We start from the raw sequence: 24,415 nt of genomic DNA, 5'->3' as shown, positions 1-24,415 counted from the left end.
AAGAAATAAACTTTAAAGAAAGCGAATGTTTGGGAACAAATATTTTCCCAAAATGTGGTGAGATAAAGTGGGAGAGGAACCGAGTGGAGCATTATGCATCTGTGTAATTCTGATGGGCTGAATGGCCTGACTTTTGCTGTAGATACTACAAAATATTAATATGTTGAATTTTCATAGTTATTATTAACTCAAGTATTTGCTGTGTTCTCTGATATTCAGCGGGGAGGGCCTTTTGGCTGGCTCAACCAATGATACAGATGTGAAGTGCTGTAATCACTTTGGCTTAACCTGTGGGAGAATTCATATGACAATGGTTTAAACCTTCAGAAAAGATCCATTGTGGCAGCAGTGTACGCCAGTGGCCAGGAGGTAATTTGAGGATGGGCTATTTCTAGATGTTAAGGCTAGCCAACAACTCTCCCAATGAAGTGAGGCAATCCCAGCACAACGTGCCAGTAGCACAGTAGTTAGGCTTTTGATTCATTGCGTGGTGCCTGGTTGCTACTTGTGGCTGTAATCCAACCATACGCATGTGTGGAGAGCTTTGCCAGTTTTCCGGCGAGGCTGTTACATTGGGGCCATATCCCAACCTTTGAACACACAACAAAAGCTTCAACGTGAAACCTTTTTTTTCCCCTCTGCATGGTTCCCATTAGATATCAGATATTATATTCCCATTAGTCAGGGCTCAGACAGGACTCACTGATTCTCATGACTCCTGGTCCAAAGCAACATAGAGGCTCAGAACAGGGGGGAAATAAGAGAATACAAGTTTCAGAAAGTACCTTAATTTCTGTAGTCAAAGGTCTATTCATTCACTATGAAATAAAATGTATTTTTTGTAGGCGAAATGTAGTTAGCCTCACAGTGGAGTACAAGTCATGTTCCACAGCTTGCCATGATATATACAATACTCAATAAAAAACTCTTCTACATAATGTTCCTTTAAAAGTCCACATTATCATCATGTAACTACCAATCCATCAGCATAAATGACCAATACTAAGCGTAATTATGGCCCTGAACTATAGTAACTGACCTAGAGCTATTTTTAAATTCCTATCTTTGCTTGTTAAAAAAATGTTTGTCTGATAAACTACCAATTTGCTGCTTTGAACATTTTCATTATGCACCAGAACCTGACCCAAACTGCTGAATAAGAGACAGGACTGTACTGCCTTTCTGACAATAATCAATGGGTGTACAAATATACACTCCTCTCTCCTGTAGCATGGGGATCCTGTTTGAGACACCCATTGCCAATGTTAAGCTAATTCCACTCCTGGGTTAGGTTTAATTCAGTTAACAAAACTCTACCCTTCATCACAGAGGTGTTCCTCAGCACCAACTACCTTCAGCTCTGCTACATAAATATTTCATGTTGTGTCCTATTTCCAACTATCTTCAAATCTAATTCAATGACAATGCCTTTAATTTTAAATCAGAGGCATCTTTGTGTTGTGGACTCCTGCACACTGGGAGTGCTCAAGACTAACCAAACTTATCTCTTACAAGAGTAAGCTTAGAGAGGAGGCTTTTAGTCTCGAATAGATTTGAATATAGGTCCTACAAGACCAACGTTGTGCACTTTACATTAACACAAAATACATTCTCCCAGGTGATCTGGGAGACACAGTGGCACAGTATTGCTGCCTCACAGCGCTAGGGACCCAGGTTCAATTCTGGCCTTGGGTAGCTGTCTGTGCGGAATTTGCATGTTCTCCCCGTGTCTGCGTGGGATTCCTCCGGGTGCTCCAGTTTCCTCCCTCAGATCAAAGATGTGCAGATTAGGTGGATTGGCCATGGGAAATGTGTGGGGTTAACAGGATGGGCGGGATAGAAGGCCTGGTAAATTGCTCTGTCAGGGGGTTGGTGCAGATTCGATGGGCCAAAAGGCCACTTCTGCACTGTAGGGATCCTATGATCTACTCTTGCAGAACAAATATCTAGCTGTCCCAAAAAAATGAACCCGGAGATTAATACATCACCTAGTTTAACAGATATTCTAATTGAACTTTTGAACAAAGGAATCTGATACAGATTCATCCACTTCTGCTGCGCACTGCAATTTCGCCACCAATGCTTTCAGAAAGGAATCAGAAATTAAAGTACGGATGCCTATCACTCAGCCCAGTGTGTTGTATAATGCAGCTAATTACCCAAAACTTATTTTTATTCTTTCCCCAGAAACTCATAAGAAGTATTTATCCAATTCCTTCCTAAATGTTGTGATTGCCTCAGTATCTATAGTGCTTTTTATATGCTAATAAGTCATTACATGAAAAAATGTTTTTACCCTTCCTGTTTTTGCTTTGAATACTAATCCTAATTTAAAAACTGCTCCATGCTGAATCACCAACTCCCGGAAGTAACCTTCCACAGCTCATTGTCTTGAGCACTTTGATTACATCAGCCCTTAATCTTCTCAGTTGCAGTGAATGCGACACCAACTGTAGCAGCAGAATTGATCGTCCCTGCACTCTTAGGTTCTCTGCCGCATTTCATCATCTCTATCATTCAATGAAAGGGAGCCAATTCTTCTTAGATATGGCAACAAGAAACTTGGGTTTCCCAGATATGGTTCAGTTCCTAAAACAGTCTCAGGTGATAGCTGATGCGGAAGAGTATCCATTAAAGCAGATTTCAGTTCAATGACTGTCCCAATTTTTTGCATTGTTGCTATTTCCTCTTGGTTCAACTGTCGATAATAGTCAATGAATTCTGCTGTTGCCAATGGAATTCACTGAGTAACGGTGTACAACAGTATCGAGTACAGTATCTTGAAAGGGAATTCACTGAGTGGCAGTATTTCTGTAACAAGAACATCTCTCAGCTGAATTACATACTTAACACATTGGGGAAAAGTGGATAAATTAATTTGGACTTTCATTCTGCATCATTGGTAAAGGAGCAAGCTTGCCGAAACCCACAGAGACTGTTCTCAGCAGTGTCCCCTGTGACTTAAACTGCAGCTAGAACATCTCTATTGCCTCTCTCCTGTCCAGAATGTTCAGACATTGGCCATTCTCATTGACTTATTGCTTTTTGGCAACCTTAAAATTGTTCCTTCCAATTCTATCTGAGAGCTACTTGAACCAAGGCAGAATTATCCAGACATGCTCCTTCTAAAGGAGATTGGTTGCTTAATTTTGTTTTAAACAATCTAGGCGAGAGAGTGATCCTATTTGTGTCACCAACTGATTATTTCTTCTCAACAATTTCTTTTTTTTTTGTTTTGGTGTCATTCATCATTTTCAAAAGTAAGTCACGGTGCATTGTGAGGCTCGTAAATCAAATCTAAGGAATAGTGGAAAGAGTGCAGCTATGTCTGTACCCTTAGAAAATCATTATACTTCTCGCCTTTCTAACCCTGCTTTTCACTTTAGGACCAAATAGAAATCCCATTGTAAAGCTGTAAATGCTGCGCATCTATTTGGATTAAATCCACTCATAAATCTATGGCTTTAATCTGTTCTCATCATTGTAGCAGGGTTTAGGTTATCTGAAACCAGTAACTGTCTTAATGTAGTACAGGAAGTGGGACAAGGCACAGTTGGAAACTGAAACCATCAAAAGTTTAATGTCATTAGCTAAGAATGGATCAACTAAGGGGGTCTAAAATTATCAAAAGCAGCAAGCCACAGACACTTGAAACTTCCGCGAGTCTCCATTTTCAATCTGCAGCAATCCCACACCTAGTAAATGACTCCGGGCTGTAGACAGTCAGTGTTTGATGGTATCGGCTGCAGCTGAGCCCCTTGTTGCTGTTTTTTATTTTGCTGCAGACACACTGTCTCGGGTTTGCTTGAAGTGCCTCTGGAGTGCTGCCCGTGTGGAGCCAGTACATCCCTGAGGCCATGCAGCTTGCCTTGGCTGTCAGTCCCAGCACCTGAGCGCTGTCGTGGTTCCAAAGGAGCAAAAGAGGTCTCTGGGAACAGGCACATGCACAAGAGTCTGCAGAGAATACATCTGCTGTGCCTTCTGCTATTTGAACCTTTCCTAAAATGAGTCACCACTGGCTTAGCTTCAGTAATTTATCATTACAGTCAGATCTTGTTTGCACCTTGTGCAGCATTGCAACTTCAATCACACTAGGGTGAGTAATTGGGACCTTTGATCCATATCCTCAGTATAAAGTCTCAAAGGGGAGGGGTTGAATTTTACTCCTACCCACCTGACAGGTGGGCAGTTAGGAGTGAGCATGATACCTACCTTCTCAAAGCCTGACTGCGATGTTCCGCTCCAACATTTTGCAGGTAGAGGAAGCGCTTGCTGAGACCAGGCTGGGGCCACTGTGATCTATCCAACTTTTACATCAGTAGGATCTCCTATACAATTTTAACTGGAGCCCTAGCAGGAAAACAATTATGACCTTTCCTGTCTGGAAAAAAGTAACCTAAACATGGAAGATATCCTCTTTGGTGAAGTTATACATTCTCCACTGGATAGAACTAAGAAAGCTGTGGACTTCAATTCTTTCCCTCCCTTGAATCATAGAGTCCCATAGAGTCATCAGCCGGAATTTTACTGTCCCACCTGACACGGGAATCGTAGCAGGCAAAGGTCTGTTGACCTCGGGCAGGACTTTACGTTTCCGGGATGGGCTAGGCTGTAAAATCCTGCCATTAGATCCCATACAGTGCAGAGGAAGGCCATTTGGGCCATTGAGTCTGCACTGACTCTCTAACAGAGCTTCTTACCCAGGCCCACCGCCTATCCTATCCCCGCAACCCCGTATATTTATCCCGCTAATCCCCCTAACCTGCACATCTTGGGACACTAAGAGGCAACTTACCATGGGCAATCTACCTAACCTGCACATCTTTGGACTGTGGGTGGAAACCCACACAGATACGGGGAGAATGTGCAAACTCCACAGAGACATTGACCCATGCCAGGAATCGAACCCAGGTGCCTGGTGCTGCGAGGCAGTGCTAACAATTGTGCCACCGTGCACCCTGCATGGCTGTAATACCATACATTCACTGAAAATAGTGTAGAATTTCTGATCCTGATCTCAGCATCATGCTACCTCGATATTTTCAATAAAAATATTGAGAAGAAAAAAATAACTTTCACTGCACAGTGTCATGAACATCTTTTGTGAAACAAAGCAAACTAACACAATGACTTTTCATTGATGTGACAACATGTTCCGGAGGATTCTAATCCCATCAATTTATCACAGCGTTTCAGTAGTTGTTTCCTAACATCCTTAGGACGAACAGGACAATAGTTTTGTGGTTAGATTTAATGAATATGACATAGATTAGAATTCCAAATAGATACTGCGTTAGGATTTGGCTGCATAGGGAGCGAATAGGATAGCGATAGAAAATACAGAGCCTGACAGACAGCAATATCAGCATTAGGGCAGTTTTGTTCTTACAGGTCAAGATAGACGAGCAAGTAGGGTTATTTGAATAAATTGTATTTGCGTCAAGTATTAGAACATAGAACAGTGCAGCACAGTACAGGCCCTTCGGCCCTCAATGTTGTGCCGAGCTTTGTCCGAAACCAAGATCAAGCTATCCCACTCCCTATCATTCTGGTGTGCTCCATGTGCCTATCCAATAACCGCTTGAAAGTTCCTAAAGTGTCCGACTCCACTATCACAGCAGGCAGTCCATTCCACACCCCAACCATTCTCTGAGTAAAGAACCTACTTCGGACATCCCTCCTATATCTCCCACCGTGAATCTTATAGTTATGCCCCCTAGTAACAGCTACATCCACCTGAGGAAATAGTCTCGAACGTCCACTCTATCTATCCCCCTCATCATCTTATAAACCTCTATTAAGTCGCCTCTCATCCTCCTCCACTCTGAAGAGAAAAGCCTTAGTTCCCTCAACCTTTCCTCAGAAGACCTACCCTCCAAACCAGGCAGCATCCTGGTAAATCTCCTTTGCACTCTTTCCAATGCTTCCAAGTCCTTCTTATAGTGAGGTGACCAGAACTCCAAATGAATCAATGAGCAACAAAACACACATTGATTTAAACCTATCGAACTATTACTTGCCTTGGTTGTTGGGAGCTGATATCTGTGATAAGCAGCCAATTTTCAAAAGTGGATAAACACATCTCCTGTATCCAAATCCAATGAGTGGAACCACCTTGACTTTTTTTCTATTCATTCGTGGGACATGGGCGTCGCTGGCTGGCCGGCATTTATTGACCATCCCTTGAGAAGGTGGTGGTGAGCTGCCTTTTTGATTCACTGCAGTCCATGTGCTGTGCGTTGGCCCACAATGCCACACCCTAATAACTAACCACAGAGATGTTACTTTAATCCTGAAAAACAGACCAATCGATTTTAACCATCTTTCTGCAGTTGGTTTCTCAGTAAGCTTGTGAAAGAAATGGTGTGACTAAACAACATGGAAGATTTTTACCAGAGCCATTTGCTATTTTTTAAAAATTCTGATAAAACCTGAAAACCTGAACTTGAAACAATCAGCCAACAAGGAATAAAAAAACTCAGCAACTCATTAGAATATCTGTTGAAATATTGACTGTGATTGTGGGGGGAGGTTCAGGATTATTGTGGATATTTTGAGAGAATTGTGAAAAGTTTTCACATCAGGTAGAAAGATAAAATTCGACTTAAAAAAATACATATCTGTCCGGGTAAACTCAAAAGTCTGAAATTTCCCACATAGAATGGGAAATTTAATAGTGGGAAATGCAACATAATCCTGCAAGCAGAGATGGCCCAGTCTCTGTCTCTTGTTCCCTTGCCACCTTACGAATCATAGAATAGAATCCTAAAATCCCTACAGTGCAGAACAGGGCCATTCGGCCCATTGAGTCTGCACTGACAATCCCACCCAGACCCTATTCCTGTAACCCCACATATTAATGCTACTAATCCCCCTGACACTAAGGGGCAATTTAGCATGGCCAATCAACCTAACCCGTACATCTTTGGACTGTGGGAGGAAACCGGAGCAAACCCACGCAGACACGGTGAGAATGTGCAAACTCCACACAGACAGTGACCCGAGGCTGGTATTGAACCCGGGTCCCTCGCACAGTGAGGCAGCAGTGCTAACCATTGTGCCACCGTGCCGCCATGAAGACATATAGTAGGATTGTTTCTGGTTGGCTGAGTACTTTAGGATCATAATTGTCAGTTTTATTCGCCATATCTCAGGATGATCATATCAGATATCTGGGCAGCATAATGGTAGGAAAGCCTAAAACACCAATGTGCAAAAAATGTGCCACTCCTGGCTTCTTGAAGTAATGATGTGGAGATGCCGGCGTTGGACTGGGGTAAACACAGTAAGAAGTTTAACAACACCAGGTTAAAGTCCAACAGGTTTATTTGGTAGCAAAAGCCACACAAGCTTTCGAGGCTCTGAGCCCCTTCTTCAGGTGAGAGAAGGGGCTCACCTGAAGAAGGGGCTCAGAGCCTCGAAAGCTTGTGTGGCTTTTGCTACCAAATAAACCTGTTGGACTTTAACCTGGTGTTGTTAAACTTCTTACTGTGTTCTTGAAGTAACACAGAGGGCAGGATTTTTCAGCCCTCCCCACATGTGGGATCTTCTGATCCTGCCGAAGACGACCCCTGGCCCCCTTGCGGTGGGTTCCCTGGTGGCAGGACCAGCGAGTCATGCAAAACGCTGTAGATATCGGTGGGACTGCGGGTACAATTTTGTCTTTTAAAAAGCATTTAGACCGTTACATGTGTAAGATTGGTATCGAGGGATATGGGCCAAACGCCAGCAACTGGGACTAGCTTAAATGGTAAAAGCTGGGCAGCATGGGACAAGTTGGGCCGAAGGGCCTGTTTCCATTGCTGTAAATCTCTATGACTCTGTCCTGCTAGCAGCCATTGGCAAAGCGACTCTGCCTCCGGAGAATCCCACCCAGAATTTTTTTCAGTAATTGATAGCATTCACTGACTACTTGGAATGGGAACACAGATTTGCAGCCATTTTAAAACAAATTAATTGCAGATATGCTTTTAATACAACACGCTGAAAGGTGCTAATCACTGAAACGTCGATTCCTCTGCTAAACTTCTCTTTATTTCTCCTTTCAGAAATCAAAGGAAAAGATAGGCTGCATGTGGAATGAAACCAGATAACGGAACCAAGTGAAATGAGCCTGTAAACAACTGTGAAAATAATGGAAAAGGGTTTTTTTTTCAATGTAAGTTTTTACTCTTCCGTATTAGTTGCCTTCAGAGTAAATTGAATAAAGACCTGATAGGACTGTTTTGATTTTCATTGTAAATCTTTGTAAGTCATAGTGTTTCTTTATTTCAATCCTCACCAATTTGCTACAATGCTGGCAGGAAGTAATTTTGTCCAGAAAACTGTAAAGGAGGCAAACGTGTTTTAGGGATGTACGGCTGGATCATTTTGTTCTTCATTCAGCTCTCAGCTGAACACTTGGCTTCATCATTCTCAACTAGCTCATTTGTAGGACAGATTGCTCGTCTATAGTGCCCCACATGTGACAAAATGATACAAAGTCTTTTAACACAGTACCTGGAACAGGAAGAGGAAGAAAACCAATGATTCAAAAAGGCCAATTCTGGAGAAGACATTGGAAGGTGGTGAGGGTTGGGTGCGGGCAGAGGATGAAAAGGCAAGGGAGGGGAGAGACAAGTGAGAATGAGAGGGGGAAAAAAAGAGTTGGGTGGAGGGAAAAGAGATACAATGAACAATGAGAATGAAATGGAATCCCCTACTCGTGATGTGGTAGTGACCTGCTGAGGATAGGTCCTCTGCTCATTACTCCACAACTTGTGCTTTCCTCTTGAGTTGCTCAGAAGAGCCTCCCATTTCAAATCTCAACGAGCAATGGGGAAAGAAACAGGAGGTAGCTTCCTGTTGCCTTCCTCGTGCATACTTAAAGGAAATACAAATCCTTTTCCTGAAGGAGCCCCAGCATAAACAGCCGTTGTCCCTTGGGGTTCTCGCTCTTCTGCTGAAAATTCACTTGTTCTACCATATAAACAAGAAATCTAAATACTGCAGATGTTGGAGATTGGAAATAAAAGCAGAAAGACTATGGAGAGACGAGAGTTAACATTTTGCGTCCAATATGATTCTTTGGAAGAGTCATATTGGATTCAAAACGTTAACTCTGTTTCTCTCACCGCAGATATTGCCAGACATGCTGAGTCTTTCCAGCACTTTCTGCTTTTATAATCGTTGGTTTATAGTCACCATTGGAAGTGGCTCATAACGCTGAGTATGGGGCAACCCATAAAAGGGCAGTAACAACCATCCCCAGAAGTCTCACATGACCATGCGATTATGACAACCACTCGCATCCCCAAACACAGGAAAGAACAGCAATAGATGAGGAAAGTAAGATAGAAACAAGCACTTGTCGAAATTAGGATGCCATCAGTTTATAGGTTGTCTAAATCTGTGTAGTAATCTAAAAAACCACGCCTTTGTGCCTGAGTTGTGCCACCAATTGCCACTCTGTCAAAATTCTTGAATTTTCAAAGAAAAACATCTGGCACATCATGCAACATCTGGTATTTTGGTTTCCAGTGCAATATGTTACTAACGAGGAATGCTTTTTCATATACAAAACCTTTGAAGCATCATTACAGGGTACCTTCTTTATATTACATCTTTCCATTTTCACCCTTGAATTGAACATTTAAAAAAAACTTACCACACATGAAAATAGAACGCTTCATCCTCTTATTAAATCTCAGTTCTTGCAAACAAAAATCCATTGGTGGGATTTATCGTGAGTTTTTAGACACCTGTTTTAAACATAAGTTTCTTATGTTTAAAACAGAAACAGGTCTGACAAAGCTATTTTTATAGCTAAGTATTACTTACAGACAAAGCTCAATTTTGAACTTATCACTTGGGGCACAAATGCTGACCTATTTCTTCATCCAGATTAAAGGAAACACGAAGCTTTGCAAGGCTAAATGATCAGACCCACACTTAGTAATCAGAAGTGAGAGTAGGTTTAGTAGCATGGCATAAAGCAATGATCATACAACCATACAATTCCCACAGTGCAGAAGGAGGCCATTCAGCCCATTGAGCCTGCACTAATAACAATCCCACCCAGGCCCTATCTTTGTATCCCAATGTAATCACATTGCTAATCCCCCTGTCACTAAGGGTAAATTTATCATGGCCAATCAACCTAACCCGTGGGAGGAAACCGGAGCACCCACAGGAAACCCACGCAGATGCAGAGAGAATGTTTAAACTCCAAACTGACAGTCACCGAAGGCCAGAATTGAATCTGGGTCCCTGGCGCTGCGAAGCAGCAATGCTAACCACTATGCCACCGTGCCGCCCTAAATGTTGATGTCGTATGGTCACTTGAATCCTTCCCATTAATAGTCCTGGAGCACTCTGGGGAGATGGGAATCGGGGAATAATCCCCATTAATGGAGTTTTGGTTAGTAATGGTTAGAGTTAGCTTTAGTCTTTTGGGGCTGGAGTAGCCAATTATGCAGAATTGTCCACTCTGGATCAGCTTCCAATAAACCCTAGTAGTTAGTCCATGATTGTGGATATTGAACAAGACAGGATTGCCCTCAGCAGTCTTTTCCTCTGTGGTTGAAACACTCACTCAGTGTGCCAATCACCACATGCAGAATGGGCACTTGGGACAGGTATCACAAAACCAGACAGCAGTAAAATCCCACACCTTACACCTTGCCAAAGAAGAGGAGAAAGAAATTGGCAAAATGAATAAATTGCTTGTGTGTGGTTTCCCTCTTCCTGTATTCCCTTTCCCAGACATGGCATGGGAAAAAGGGACTTTTAAGCAGTGACGTATGTTAATAGTAACCTGTAAGAACAGAAGTGAATTTCAGTTACATTGAAGTATTAGTCAGCAGCATACTGCTCATTATCACAGCGTTGAATGAATGTTTTAATGCAATGTCTAACACAATTGCCATTTAAACTAATGTGTGAATTGAAGATGGAATCTATTGTCTTAAGAAATCAAAACATGTGAAGCTTCTGAATTTAAAAAGAGCAAGCACTTGAAAATGCGACAAAGCAGGCATTCATCACTGGGAACAATAGGACATTGTTTCTTGCTGGAATAAATTGAAAGTAAAGACTTAGAGCTGTTGTGTGAGACAGTTCTTCAGGGGGTATTGTTAACTACGGTGTGTAGAGAGCCAAGTATATTCTAGACATCATTCTTTACAATTAGTTCCATAAAGAACTTGCTTTGTTTGCAATACATCTAATATTTTCCATTACCTTTTAATTGTCAATCCATTCAGGAACAAGTCTCGTATGTGTTTATTGCAAAAAAAATCTTTAGTGTAATTATTTGTCCCTCAATGACACGGATTGATCAGTGCAACATATAGGAAAATGATTAGATCATCAGCTAACTAATTATGGAAATAGGATGCAGCAAATAACACAGGACCCAAGCTGGATCTGGTAAAGATCTTATTCCATGAAAAGTTTTATATAAATTCTTACCTGCCACAAAAAATGGTTCATACAATAAAACAGACTGAACCACAATGTCACCTATCTCATGTTGTTATCAATGATGGATCCATCACGTCTCCAATTTATCCAAGTTCTCTTGAAGTCTATTTAGTAACTGTCAAAAAAGATCACTGCAAAGAGTGCCATCCGATAAAGACAAGTTTAAATACTTTGTTTGGAGACATCATTGTATAAGAGGCCAACATACAATTTATATGCGCATTTTCAAAGTTGTCCAATCAAAACTCCCAAAATTGGGTGCTATGTTATGATTCAAACCCAACTGCACAACCACCCCCCCTTTTGTTGAGGTGGACATTAGAGATCACAAGACTCTATTAGAAGACAACTGTTCTCTTAACTAACACTACATAAATATTCATGTTATTATTATTCCCAATGTGGTTTTTAAGGATAATGTCAGGCATAAAATATCTTTCCACATTTGCCTACAACCATCCCTGCACTTTGAAAACATTCATTGTTTGTGAAGCATTTGGAGTATTTTGAGGATCTATATCAATGCAGATTTATTCCTTTTTGTTTGTTAACTTTTTGAGGAAAGAACAAACTATTAGCAGATTACCAATATCATTCATCCGAGTTCAGAGCGAGATTTCTCGCTTGCTAAAATACTTGATTTACTCCAATCCTGAATACTGCCACACCACCCCTTTAAATGCAGCTGTGATACAAAACAAACATAAATCTGTGCTCCATAGACACTATGACCCCCATATAAGGGGTTTCCTTTGTGTGTGTTGGGGAGAGCTGATGTCTGAGAGGCGGGGAGAGTGCCCCCGAGATGGCGGTGGTGGGAGGTGGCCGGGGTCGGGGGGGTGGGGAGGGGGAGGTGGAGGGGTCACCCTGATGCCTGCAAGGGGGATGGGGTTGAGACACCCTTTATAAATGGCACCCCGATCTCCATGGAGACAGTCTTGCTGGTTCAATCAGGCCCCGCCACAGTGATGGAGTAATTCCTGCCTGTTGATTTAGTTTCCCCAGAGAGGCTGAAGATCTGGACTAAAAAACCATGCTTTGTAGCTGGAGAACCACATGCCGGTTTTGAGTCAAAGCCTGACACTTCGGGAAAATCCCTCAGCTAAAATAGAGTGAGCAGAGAGACACAAGCCAGAGGTGAGGTGTGGGCTCCTGGTCTGCACCAAGGAGAAGTTTATCAGAATCTTTACCCTTTAGATCTTAAAGTCTCTAAAACCCACTCAGTAAAATGCCAAGAAAGATTAGCATTGCAGTTGGAATGGATGAAAGCCTTTTTTATGAATGCTTTTATTTGAAATGGAAATAACTGTACAAGATACATCAGCGATGGCAGTGTGTGTATTGTTTAAGCGTAGAGGCTCAAAACTTTGTCTCCAATAGACCGAAGTTGAATGTATTTTTTTAAGAAAGGCTGAGGCAAGCAGCCAACTGGTTACACAACAGAATTTGTAATGATCCTCCTCCAGACAATGGAAATGTTCATCCACGGTACTCGGGCAGAGTAAGCGTCCTACGAGAGAAAATGTGAGTCAGTGGTGAGTTGCTCAGAGACAAAACCTCAGTTGCACGCATTTGCCCATTCCAAAAATCAATCTGAATCACAGTTTGCTAAAGCAGCTGTGCTTGATGTATAAAGGTAAAAGACCCATGTACCTGAAGCCAGCGTTACAACCAACATTGAACTGCTGTGTTACAACCAGGTGAAGAAGGGGATAAAAGGCTTCCCTCCTTGCCCTCTCCTCATTTGACCACAACGAGGATCTTTCTTCAAAAGCACATACCTTTGCCAATTTCCCGAGAGCTTAATTATTTACACATTGTGAACATAAAAGAATCAGTAGGGTAGCCTTTCTTGAGTTGAACAAAGAAAGTTAGATCAGTTAAGGACAACAAAACTAAGTAAAATAACAAAACGCACACACAGCATACAAAATACACACTCGATGGGCCAGGGCTTGGCCCAGTGCTCAGCCCCTGCCCAAATTGAGGACCCCAAGTGGGTAATTAATGGCTGCTCAAGGGTCGTTTCCCACTCATCCTCAATATTCCTGCAGGAGTAGTTCGGGGGGGGGGGGGGAAGTAACCCTGTTCATGCCTCTGGCAGGAAGGTGGGGGGCACATCTCCTTTCAATATCAGGTCACTCCTAAAAGGTCTGAACCCTGCTGGTTCTTCCTCCCTCACTGGTCTCTCCACCAATCCCACCCGCCCATCCCCTTCTGCCCATAACCCCAAGCCTCACCTGCCCTCTCTGAGACCCTCCAAAACTTACCTGATCCTGGATTGCCAAGGCTTACAGTGAAATTTTACCAGCATGTCTGCCCGAGGTTCGTGTGATCCCGCCCGAAGCCAACAGAGAATGCTGTTCTCCGAGCCTCACGGGCATGCTGGTAAAATTCTGGCCTTAGTCTCAGCACTGCTTGCAGTCCCAGTCCTGTCTACTGCTGCTGGGACGATAGAGCTTTCAGCCAATCAGATTGGCCAGCAATGCTCTAAGGTGGGACTTCCTCCTGGCGAAGGGGCATAAGTCCTGCCACCAGCAATGGATGCAACTTGGGGAGTTAAATGGCTACAGGTCAGCCAGTATCCGAGTCCTCAGATGGCAGGAAGAGAAACTCCCCCATTCGAAAAATGCTAGCCACAGCCTGTAGTTTGGTGAGGTGGCTGGCGTCAAGTTGAATTGGCTGGTCTCAGTAATTCCAATTTAAAATGTAGACAATGGAGTTGGTTGTTTGTTGAGAGACGGTAGTATTGGGTTGGATTGTTTTAAGAAACCTCTGTCTGCAACAGGATGATCACTGTCAGAAAACATGGCTTGAAGCTTACAAGGTGGGTTGAAGAAAAATGGGGGGACTCCACTTCTGTCATCTCCCTAATTTACTTGTCAACAGTTCTGCTGCAAAAACATGTGCCAAAAACATACAAAGGGTTGGCTTGTCATGTGACCTTCCTTCTCCAACTGCTGAGGAATTCATAAAAACGCATCGTCCATGTATTCCAAAGACATCATGACTAACTCATGCCTGGAAGCCAACTTAGCCACATTGTCCAAGCAAGTCTTAATGGTCAATCTCCAACAGTTGAGTACCTTAAGTGATTGCCACAGTGGCCTTGCTAATGAAACAGGAGATGTGAGTCCTTCACATTCCCACAAGTCATTGTTTTTGATGAATGAATGAATTTGAATGTGGAATGTATAGTAATGCAAATTGGGGTTAGCCATCTTGGACTGTGAGTTCAAGTCACTTTTTCTTCTGTGTTTTTAAAAAGTTTATTTTTAAAACTGCATTTCAGGTTTCCAGCCAGTGGATTAAAAACCATTTGGCATAAAGCACATCTTCATGACAATTTATACACTTCAATGCACCTTTGTGCTTCAAATCACATCTCAGTACTTAGGCTCAACCATTGACTCAATATTCCCTCTCAGGAATCACATGGCAAAGTTTGAAGAAGTAACCCAAGGATGTCATCCTCAGTGTCCTGGGCAATATTTATCCCTCAATCAACATCACAAAAACAAACAGATCATTTGATCATGACCACATTGTTGTTTATGGGCCATTTATTTATTCAATGTGGCTGCCTCATTTTCTGCATTATTATAATGACCGTCCATGAAATGTCCCGAGTTCGTGAAAGGCACAACATAAATGCAATGCTTTCTATATTGCGTTTCTATATTAAGCTTCACAAGTGTGAGACTAGTTATTTTCTTCTATTTAGCTGATTATTGCAGGAAAGTATAATCTGCCTCAATTACTACATTTCCCTTGAAAGGCAAGGGGTGAGTGAGGAGACTGTAAGCACACAGCGAGATACATGCCATAAATAGTGCCCAGTATCAAGAATAGAAAGGAACTAGGGGCATCCAAAACTAGGGGCCATAAATTTAAGATAGTCACTGATAAGTCCAATAAGGAATTTGGGATCAATCTCTATACCCAGAGAGTGATAACATTGTGGAATATGCTGTCACGTGGAGTAAGTAAGACAAATCGCACAGATCTATTTAAGGGGAAGCTAGATAGGTGCATGAGGGACAGAGGAAACAAAGTAGGTGCTGGTAGGGAGAGATAAAGTAGGGTAAGGGAGGCTCGTGTAGAGTGTAATGACCAACACAGACCGTTTGGTCTGACAGTCTGCTTCAGGGCTTGAATTGAATAAGTAATTCTTTGTAACCATGCAGTTTCAAAGCTATGGTACATAGCTGACAGCAGAGCTAAACATTAGAACAAAGGTGGATGGATGCAAAATGAAAGCAGCATCAACTCCATCACAAATCGTCCATTACTGTTGTATTCGATCTAGTGAGAAAGCATCTGACTAGACTACCATCCTGTGCAATAGTCAGCAAAGCTGCAGCAGAAGTGATCCAAAGAGCAAGGACACAAAACCAAAAGCTTTGAAGACTCTTATCCCAATATTTGTGTGTCTAGGTATATGATTTGTACCTGTAAATATAGGTGACAAAACAGTTACAATTATAGCTGGAGCTTACACACATGCAGTTAACATCACTGAATGAGGCACCAGATCAACAGCCTTCCTGCCACCCAGTATGTATTAAATAGGTCACTTTAATCTGTTTCGCTGTGCAGTCAAACCAGAGCTTTTAACAGATGATGAGCTAGAAACAGCCTTATTCAATGCATTGGAGCTTAAAGAGGCTTTTCCACCTGAAGATGGAAGAGCAAGAAAATAACGGATGTACAAACCATTTGGAAACTCATAAGGGATGGAAAAAAGTAAATGTAACACTGATGGCTATACCAAGCATTCTCTAATCGTGCTGCAGATTAAATAAAACTTCAAACAACACAGTGGGAGGAAAAGACCCATTGGCAAAAACTACACTTGCGCAGGCAGATTTATTTTTTTAAGCACGACACAACAAGGCGTTACATTTAGCTCCTGGCTTCTGCTGGGGAATGAACCTTACCACCCGAATTGTTTGGAGGAGGAAGGGGAAGCTGATGATGGCAGAATGTAAATCCGGCATCCAACACTTCTCCCAGTGGGTAGATGAAGGAGCAGCTCCAATTGCACCGACCAGACTGCTTGTTGTAGGTTGATCCGTCCCACTCTCACAACCAGCGCAACATAAGGCAGGATCTAAGACTGACAATCTCATGCTCAATGGAAGTTTGAATCAGTCCAGATGACTTTGCTTCGATTATAGGACTGTTGGTAGCAATCAGCAAGTATTGCCGACACTTTATTTTAGGCTGAGGAAGGAAAGGGAAAACAATGCAGTCTTTGATACTGTATGACGAACGGAGCTTTACTCCTCATTTCTTTAAAGTAGCTTTTACCTTGTTGTAAGGAAAACTGACCAAATTATTAAAAAAAAATTTTTTTTTAATGTTTCAACGTTTCATTTCACAGCATGTGTCATCTTTCATGGACTAAATTTTCCATTTGGGAATCCAACAGTGGACGGGATTTTCCGACCGCACTCGTCTTGAAACTGGAAAATTCCACCCAAGGTCAATGGACCTTTTCATGGTCTGCCCTTTGCCCGCTATGATTCCTGTGGTGGGCAGAATGGGAAAATTCACCCCGTGAATGCTACATTTGAATGCTACATAGAACTTCAAGCACAGAAATGGGCCATTTGTTCCAACTATTAGCTTCCTCCTACTTCACTGGGGGCCATTAGCTCAGTTGGCTGGACGGCTGGTTTGTGATGCAGAGCAGTGACAACAGCGCGGGTTCAATTCCTGTACCGGCTGAGGTTATTCGTGAAGGCATCTTAACCTTGCTCCTGCCTTTAGGTGTGGTGATCCTCAGGTTAAATCACCATGAGTCACAGTCTATGGTCATCTGGAACTATGGCAACTTTACCTTACCCACTTCATTGCATGTCACAAGTCGGACGGCACGGTGGCACAGTGGTTAGCACTGCTTCCTCACAGCGCCAGGGACCCGGGTTTGATTCCCAGCTTGGGTCACTGTCCGTGTGAAGTTTGCACGTTCTCCCCATATCTGCGTGGGTTTCCTCCGGGTGCTCTAGTTTCCTCCCACAGTCTGAAAGATGTGCTGGTTAGGTGCATTGACCCGAACAGGCGCCGAAGTGTGGGGACTAGGGAAATTTCACAGTAACTTCATTGCAGTGTTAATGCAAGCCTTACTTGTGACGAATAAATAAACTTTACTTACTTTACACTCTATCAACATATCCCTCTATTCCTTCCTCAGATTTAATTATTTTATATCTCTGTGAAATGCCTTGGGATTTTTGTATCCACATTAAAAGTGTTGTCGATCTTCCCTCCATTACATATTTAGTTTAATTGAAGTTCTGTTTCTATCCATTCTCCAGTATTATGTACTTCATTATAAAAGGTCAGTGTATGCGAGCTGTAGAAACAGAGATGGCAACTAATATATCGAGGAACACACCACACAAATGAGGTTGGTTTGATCGAAATCCATTCCAGTTTTTGGTTCACTTCTCTGAGTAACTGAAGATGTAAAGTCTGGATTCAGCCTTATTTGGTGCATTGGAGCTTCAAAAAGTCCTTCCATCAGCAGGGTCAAGAGGCAAAAAATAATGGGTGTACGAACCATGATAGAAAATGCTGTCAAGATGAACAATCCACGATAACAGTATTACCGAGAGTACAGCAGACATATTGGCTGGAATTTTCCGGTCTCTTATGCCCCACCGCCGCTGCCGGTGAGAATGGAGAATTTGGCGCTCAGCCAAATCTCAATTCACACCAGTGGGACCGGAGAATTCCAACCATAGTTTCAATCAGACCCATTGCTATTTCTACTTCATAAGGTTGGTCTCATGTTAATACGGAGCTAATGCACTGTTGTTGCTCTGGGCATACTTTGTACAATAACATTTCCAACAGTGTGATGTGGGGTTTACCAGTGCTCTTCGTTTGCTGCCATCTAATCCAGGCTGACAGCCAGGGTGATGGCGTTCTCTTTCCAATGGCTGTTGAAACAGGATTTGGGCAGCATTAAGCCAGACCCCCACAATGGGCACAAGTCCACATATTCAAACCACCCACACCCTCAGCACACTTAGCAGGAGTTCTGTGCTTTCACTCTAAGGTCAAATGGGAAGTCCGAATGCGGAATACAAAATAAAATCCCTTTGCTGTAGTATCCTTTGGAGGCTGAAAGCAGGGGGTAAGAGGGGCAGGAACTGTGAGGAGCTCTGCATTGTAACTAAGTCAAATTTGACAATACTTCAAATAAATTATGTTATCGTAGAAAGATCTCGTTTTGGTAATGCGCTGCAAGTTAACATTTTAAATACACACACTTATACAAATATTTGTAGCTTTTATTTCAAGCTCCATGCTCTCTAATCAGAATGACTTTCCAACATTCATACAAAAAAATCAGTAGCAACAAATGCAATGACAGACTTTTCCATTGCTATTTTAAGGCCCGCTCTCATCTTGTAGGTGCAGGGGAGCTTAATGTTAATCAGAACAACCTTGTTTTTTACCTTCTAGTGTCACATAGAGGATGACCAGAGCAGTGTACACCTATTGCAGGAGGTGATGGTGGCAGTGTTCTTGTTTTAGAATGAAGTAGACGGTTACCAAACCTGATCGAGATGATATCATAAGGGATCAAATCACTTGGTGGCATACTGGCTAATACTGCTGCCTCACAGCGCCAGGGACCTGGGTTCGATTCCTGGCTTAGGTCACTGTCTGTGCGGAGTCTGCACGTTCTCTCCTTGTCTGCGTGGGTTTCCTTGGGGTGCTCCAGTTTTCTCCCACAGTCCGAAAGAAGTGCTGGTTGGCTGCATTGGCCATGCTAAATTCTCAATCAGTGTACCCGAACAGGCGCCGGAGTGTGGTGACCAGGGGGTTTTCACAGTAGCTTCATTGCAGTGTTAATGTAAGCTTACTAATAGAACAATAAGATGCCATGAATTTAACATCATCGATTGTCAATAAAGGTTAGGAGAAAAGATATGTGAAGAGAATCTTATTAAAACAACCGAGAAGATTTTTAAAAAATTATGCCACAAAAACAACCTTTACCATGAATGAGTTCATAATTTTGTTGCAACTTCCCTCGTATCCTTGGAATATTGTGAGAAATGATCCACAAGGTGTGACAGCCTTGTCAGTTGAAATAAACTGGGTGACTAACACAGCAAGCACTTCTGAAAGATGAACAAATGAACAGTAAGGAATCATCAACAGGTCGAAGTATCAGTATCATGACTCAGATTTGCTCTCCTTAATCCCTTTGATCCCTGGAATTGTAAGCATTATATTCCAAAGAAAACATTGATTCACACAAAGTCAGATACTTGTATCATTTGACATTTCAATGAGGCTGAATTAAAAGGCCCAATGGCTGCCTCACTCTTCAGTTTGAGTTTGTTCCAGCTTCATCATGCAGCTTGACAGGTTTAATTTCAATACAGATTTCCATGCTCAGCCGTTGAGCGTGCTTTGCAACATCTTACAGTAGCAATTAGTTTAATCTCTCAGATCAAAGGAAGCAGACTGCTGGAGAGCGAGAAAGCCCAGGGTGCAATTAATAATGGGCAGTAAATCCACTTCAGAAATTACTTTTCAGTCAGAAACTAATTCTTTCTGCTTTGAAGTCATGTTTCTTTGCGGAATTGGTCAGTGGACCTCATTTTATTCCATTAAAGTGTTTCCGTGCCATTCCCTGCGTATCTGAGTCAAGTGGGCAATTTCTACCACTTAAGGAATATTGATGGGCATTTTTTCCACATCTGCTTAGAGTTGAACAAGTCATTTTCTTGTTGGTTAAGTTACAGTCTTTTGATCTATGTTGCTATTTCAGTTACAAAAAAGTGTCAATTTTAGTCCAGCAATTTTTTTAAGGTCTTTATGTATTTTTACTTTGACTCAAGTATCAGTGGTATCACTATCAAAATGCTCTTACATGAGGGGGTCGGTGAATGATAGGAGTGGGGAATGGAAGATGGCAGTTAGTTTAAAGATATCTTGTAGCCCTTTGATCTATTCATTTGTTTAATTTAATGGAACAGGAAAACCATACATAGTTGTGAAGGAAACATTGAGAACCAAGTATTAAATCATGTTTATCCAATGTACAATCACAAGGCTTTGCAGTCTTGTGCTTAATTCAACCCCTCTTGACATTTAAGACCCCTTCGCTCCCCCGCACATCTTCACCAGTGAGATTATGTTTCAGTAGAGGGGAACCTCATTGAATGGGTGCATCGTTGTAGAGTTGAGTACTAGACCAGAACAAAGTTATGCATAATAAATATGTTAACATGTGGTTGCCATTTCTCTGCTAAAAGCATGAAAGTCGCTGACCCGCAAGTCTTAATGTAAGCTAATGTTAGTTAATAATTCAGAACCAAAATAAAAACCCTCTAGGTTTCAAGTTTTGTTTCTGTTCTCCGCTACGGTTTGAGTTTTCAGAATTACTTTGCTACTTCTGTATGCAAAGTAGCATTCAACAGCATAACCTCGTCACTGTTACCTTTCAAACGTAGTACTCAATACACCAGTACCTTCCCAGAAACTAGGACAATTACAGAATGACAGCACGGAAAAGAGGCCATTCAGGTCATGACTCTTTGAAGGAACTATCCAATTAGTCCCACTCCCCCACTCTTTCCCCATAGCCCTGCACATATTTTCCTTTTCAAATATTTATCCAATTCCCTTTTGAAAGTTACCATTGCATCGGTTTCCACCACAGTGTCGGGTAGTGTTTTAACTTTTAAGGTAAGTTCCTAAAATACTAAGAACATAAAATATATAATTTAAAAGAAAAATCAAGGGCAGAGCAGCATTGTTCCTGTGGCAAATATCAAAAGCTTATTTTACATCTGCTTTGTTACGGAGCCCACTAACTTCCCACATGGAAACCAGCTCATCTTAATCCAGCCCTTTATGATTCACCTACACAGCCAGTATATAAAAGCTTTCTACTTCCCTGTACCATAATTCAAGCATATCTGAAGCTCATTCAACGTCCCTAGTGTGCTTACTTTACAGCACAGTATCTCAGCAAAAACTACTGTTATTATACTAAAGTGCTTAGTGCCATCACAGCAAGATCACTGACACAGACAAGCACGTAACAGAGGTTTGTTCATTTTTCCTTAAGATATATTGTTGTGCTTAACCCTAATGGATCCTGTACATCATTTGTTTGATTTAAAAAAATGAGAAGTTTAGCAGCTAACAAAAAGTGAACTCAGTGAGATATGAGTGATTTTGGTGGAACTGTTAATTTGTTGGCCGCTTAATTAGACTAACTTGCAATGACTAAATATTTTCTATGGGTATCTATTTTCGCAATTTAAATTTCTAATGAAAGCGTTCCCAACATTTGCGGAATTTTCTGTTATGAACTTGCTTAAACTTGATAAGATTGTTGAAGTGACTGAAGTAATGCGATACGTTCTGGAGGTGGGTGTGTAGCCTTTTGGGAGGTGACTGTGGTCAAATGAGGCGCCTGATTGGGGCAACATTCACCTAACCGGTTTAGGGAGAAAAATGACAAGTTCTGGAAGATGAAGGAAGACAAAAGAAAATGTACATTTTTATTTTAAATATTCATGGAAAGTTGCTTCACTGGAATCAGTGACATTTAAATATAGTCGCAGCATTGCAACATGGGGATTAAAACCTGGTGGTGTTCACTTTGATAGATTGGAACCATGCTAGGTGCCAGTTCCATACAAATCACATTTCTCTTTGAAGTGGTTGTATTATCGACAGAACATGGTCATTTAGTATTTAACCAATAAGGGACCTAAATGACCTTACTCCCAATTAATCAGCGGCAGGTCATGATGCGTTACAAAAAGCAGAGGGAAAGAAAATGGATCTACAAATTGAACCCATGATTTTGAGCTGAATTGGGATCTTGACTGGGATCACAGTAAGACACCACTGTGGAATGGCCTCTGCCACCTTCTGAACTTTGGGTGGAGATAGAATCAGGCTGGGCTTCAGTTCCTGCCGTGAAGTCATAGCTCAACTTGCTAAATAAGCTGATCCAGAGAGAAAGAAATTCATGGAACCAATACAGCGGCTGGGGCCAAAGCCTGCCCTCTTGGGAGGTTGAGGGGGCGGGGGGGGGGGGGGGGGGGGGGGGGGGGGGGAGTAAACTGAGGGGAATTAAGTGCATGATTTGTTCATAAAGACGCGCAGCAAATGACAAATGAACATGTTTCAGTTAAGGGTTGAGATGACAGGATCGTCAGCCTTCACAACAATCGCAGAAATGAGTGCAGTCAATTTTCATTTTGCAAGAGGTTTCATAGGAACACACAGGGGAAAAAAAAATCCTATTCCTGAATTAAAGCCAGAGAGATTGTGACAAATCAATGTTAGCTTAAAGATTTTATTTGTCTCGGGGAGTGGATCCAATCAGAACTCATTATGTATGGATTTAAATCCATATTGACCAGAAAACAGATTTTAATTCAATTATCAGAAATGAAAGGATTAAAAAAAAAGTAACCAAAGATAACCATCTACGGGGCTAACTGAGTTCACATCTGTTTTGCTGGCAAATGCTTCGCACATGTCCTTTTGGCTGCAAACTGTTACTGTTAGTAATGCAACAGCCTGGGAACATTGGATATTTTCCCTTGTAGTAGCAAAACGTTCCCACCTCAATCACAGCCGTCGCAATGCTGGAGTTAAGCGAAGTTGCTTGAATCTGAGCAGAGCATTTAAAAATAATCACATTGCAATATGGAACATATTAACTCGAACGACCCTCCTGGCTGCTGGACTGCATAATCCTAAAATAGCACGACCACATTAAGAAGCACAAATCTGGCTTTCTTGATTGTGGGTGGAATGTGTCTTGTTAATGCAGCTTCAAGCTTCTTTTATGTGGGGTGTTCTCATGGAAATACATCAGTCACGATGTTCCCAAAGGAATGTGGTATTGAATGAACTGTATTTTTTTTTATATAAAAAGAATTAAATGTTGGCACTTGCAAAATTAAAAACATTTAATCTCAGTCTGGGCCAGCATCTCTGTAGGAGAGACTTGACTCAGAACCAGAAAGTTCCGACTGTTGGAGTCAGTTACTCAATGATATTTGAATTTTTTTTCGCTTCACTGGGTGGGTATTCCTACTCAGTTTGAGCCGAACCGCACTGAGGGAGCGGCAGAAAGCCCAACTGTCAGGACCACCTGTTTCTCACAGCAACACATTTCTCCTCAACTTCTTTCCAGGACATTCCTGCTGGCAATTCTGAAGAGGCCTGTCATCAAATTTATCTTGCCCTCCCAGCAGTGGGGAAAAAAAAGAGGGAGATGTAAGAAATAAAACTATATTTTTTCAGCATGTAACCAGTTGATCTGAAAGTGGATAAAACAACATTAATCCTCTTGTAGCCAGTGCAGCTGCGGTTGTGACCCAGAGATCCTTGGGGCGGCACAGTGGCCAGTACTGCTTCCTCACAGCGCCAGGGATCCGGGTTCGATTCCTGGCTTGAGTCACTGTCTGTGTGAAGTTTGCACATTCTCCCCATGTCTGCATGGGTTTCCTCCGGGTGCTCCGGTTTCCTCCCATCGTCCAAAGATGTGCAGGTTAGGTGGATTGGCCATGCTAAATTGCCCCTTAGTGTCAGGGGGACTAGCTAGGGTAAATACATGGGTTATGGGGATAGGGCCTGGGTGGGATTGTGGTTGGTGCAAACTCAATGGGCCGAATGGCCTTCTCTGCACTGTAGATTCTATGATTCTAATTAACAAATGAGATGGCCCAAGTTCTTAATAATCAAAGACTGAGGGAGATCATGTTGATCCATTCAGGTACACAGATACAATCAGGGATAGAAATAAAGATATTCCACCTCCCCACCCCTCCGGGATTAAATCTCAGCTCTTCTTCAGTTAAAGCAGAACACATTGGTTAGAATATCTGAGATGTGCCATGCCTCATGAACCAGGAGGAGATGCTCTAATTCACACACTCGCCCTTGA

The 24,415-nt window shown here is 42.1% G+C and overlaps 1 long non-coding RNA gene across 1 annotated transcript in view; it reads left to right on the top strand.

Moving 5' to 3' along the window:
• Positions 1-24,415, top strand: part of LOC144497901 (uncharacterized) — a 76,766-nt gene that overhangs the window by 40,978 nt on the left and 11,373 nt on the right. The window contains exon 3 of the long non-coding RNA XR_013498573.1: positions 8,049-8,158. This is a non-coding gene — a long non-coding RNA (uncharacterized LOC144497901). The remainder of the gene's footprint in view (positions 1-8,048; positions 8,159-24,415) is intronic.

The sequence above is a fragment of the Mustelus asterias genome, chromosome 8, assembly GCF_964213995.1.
Source record: "Mustelus asterias chromosome 8, sMusAst1.hap1.1, whole genome shotgun sequence".
In the NCBI taxonomy this organism is placed as follows: domain Eukaryota; kingdom Metazoa; phylum Chordata; class Chondrichthyes; order Carcharhiniformes; family Triakidae; genus Mustelus; species Mustelus asterias.
The sequence above is the reverse complement of the archived record's forward strand: the minus strand, read 5'-3'. Positions and strand labels throughout refer to the sequence as shown.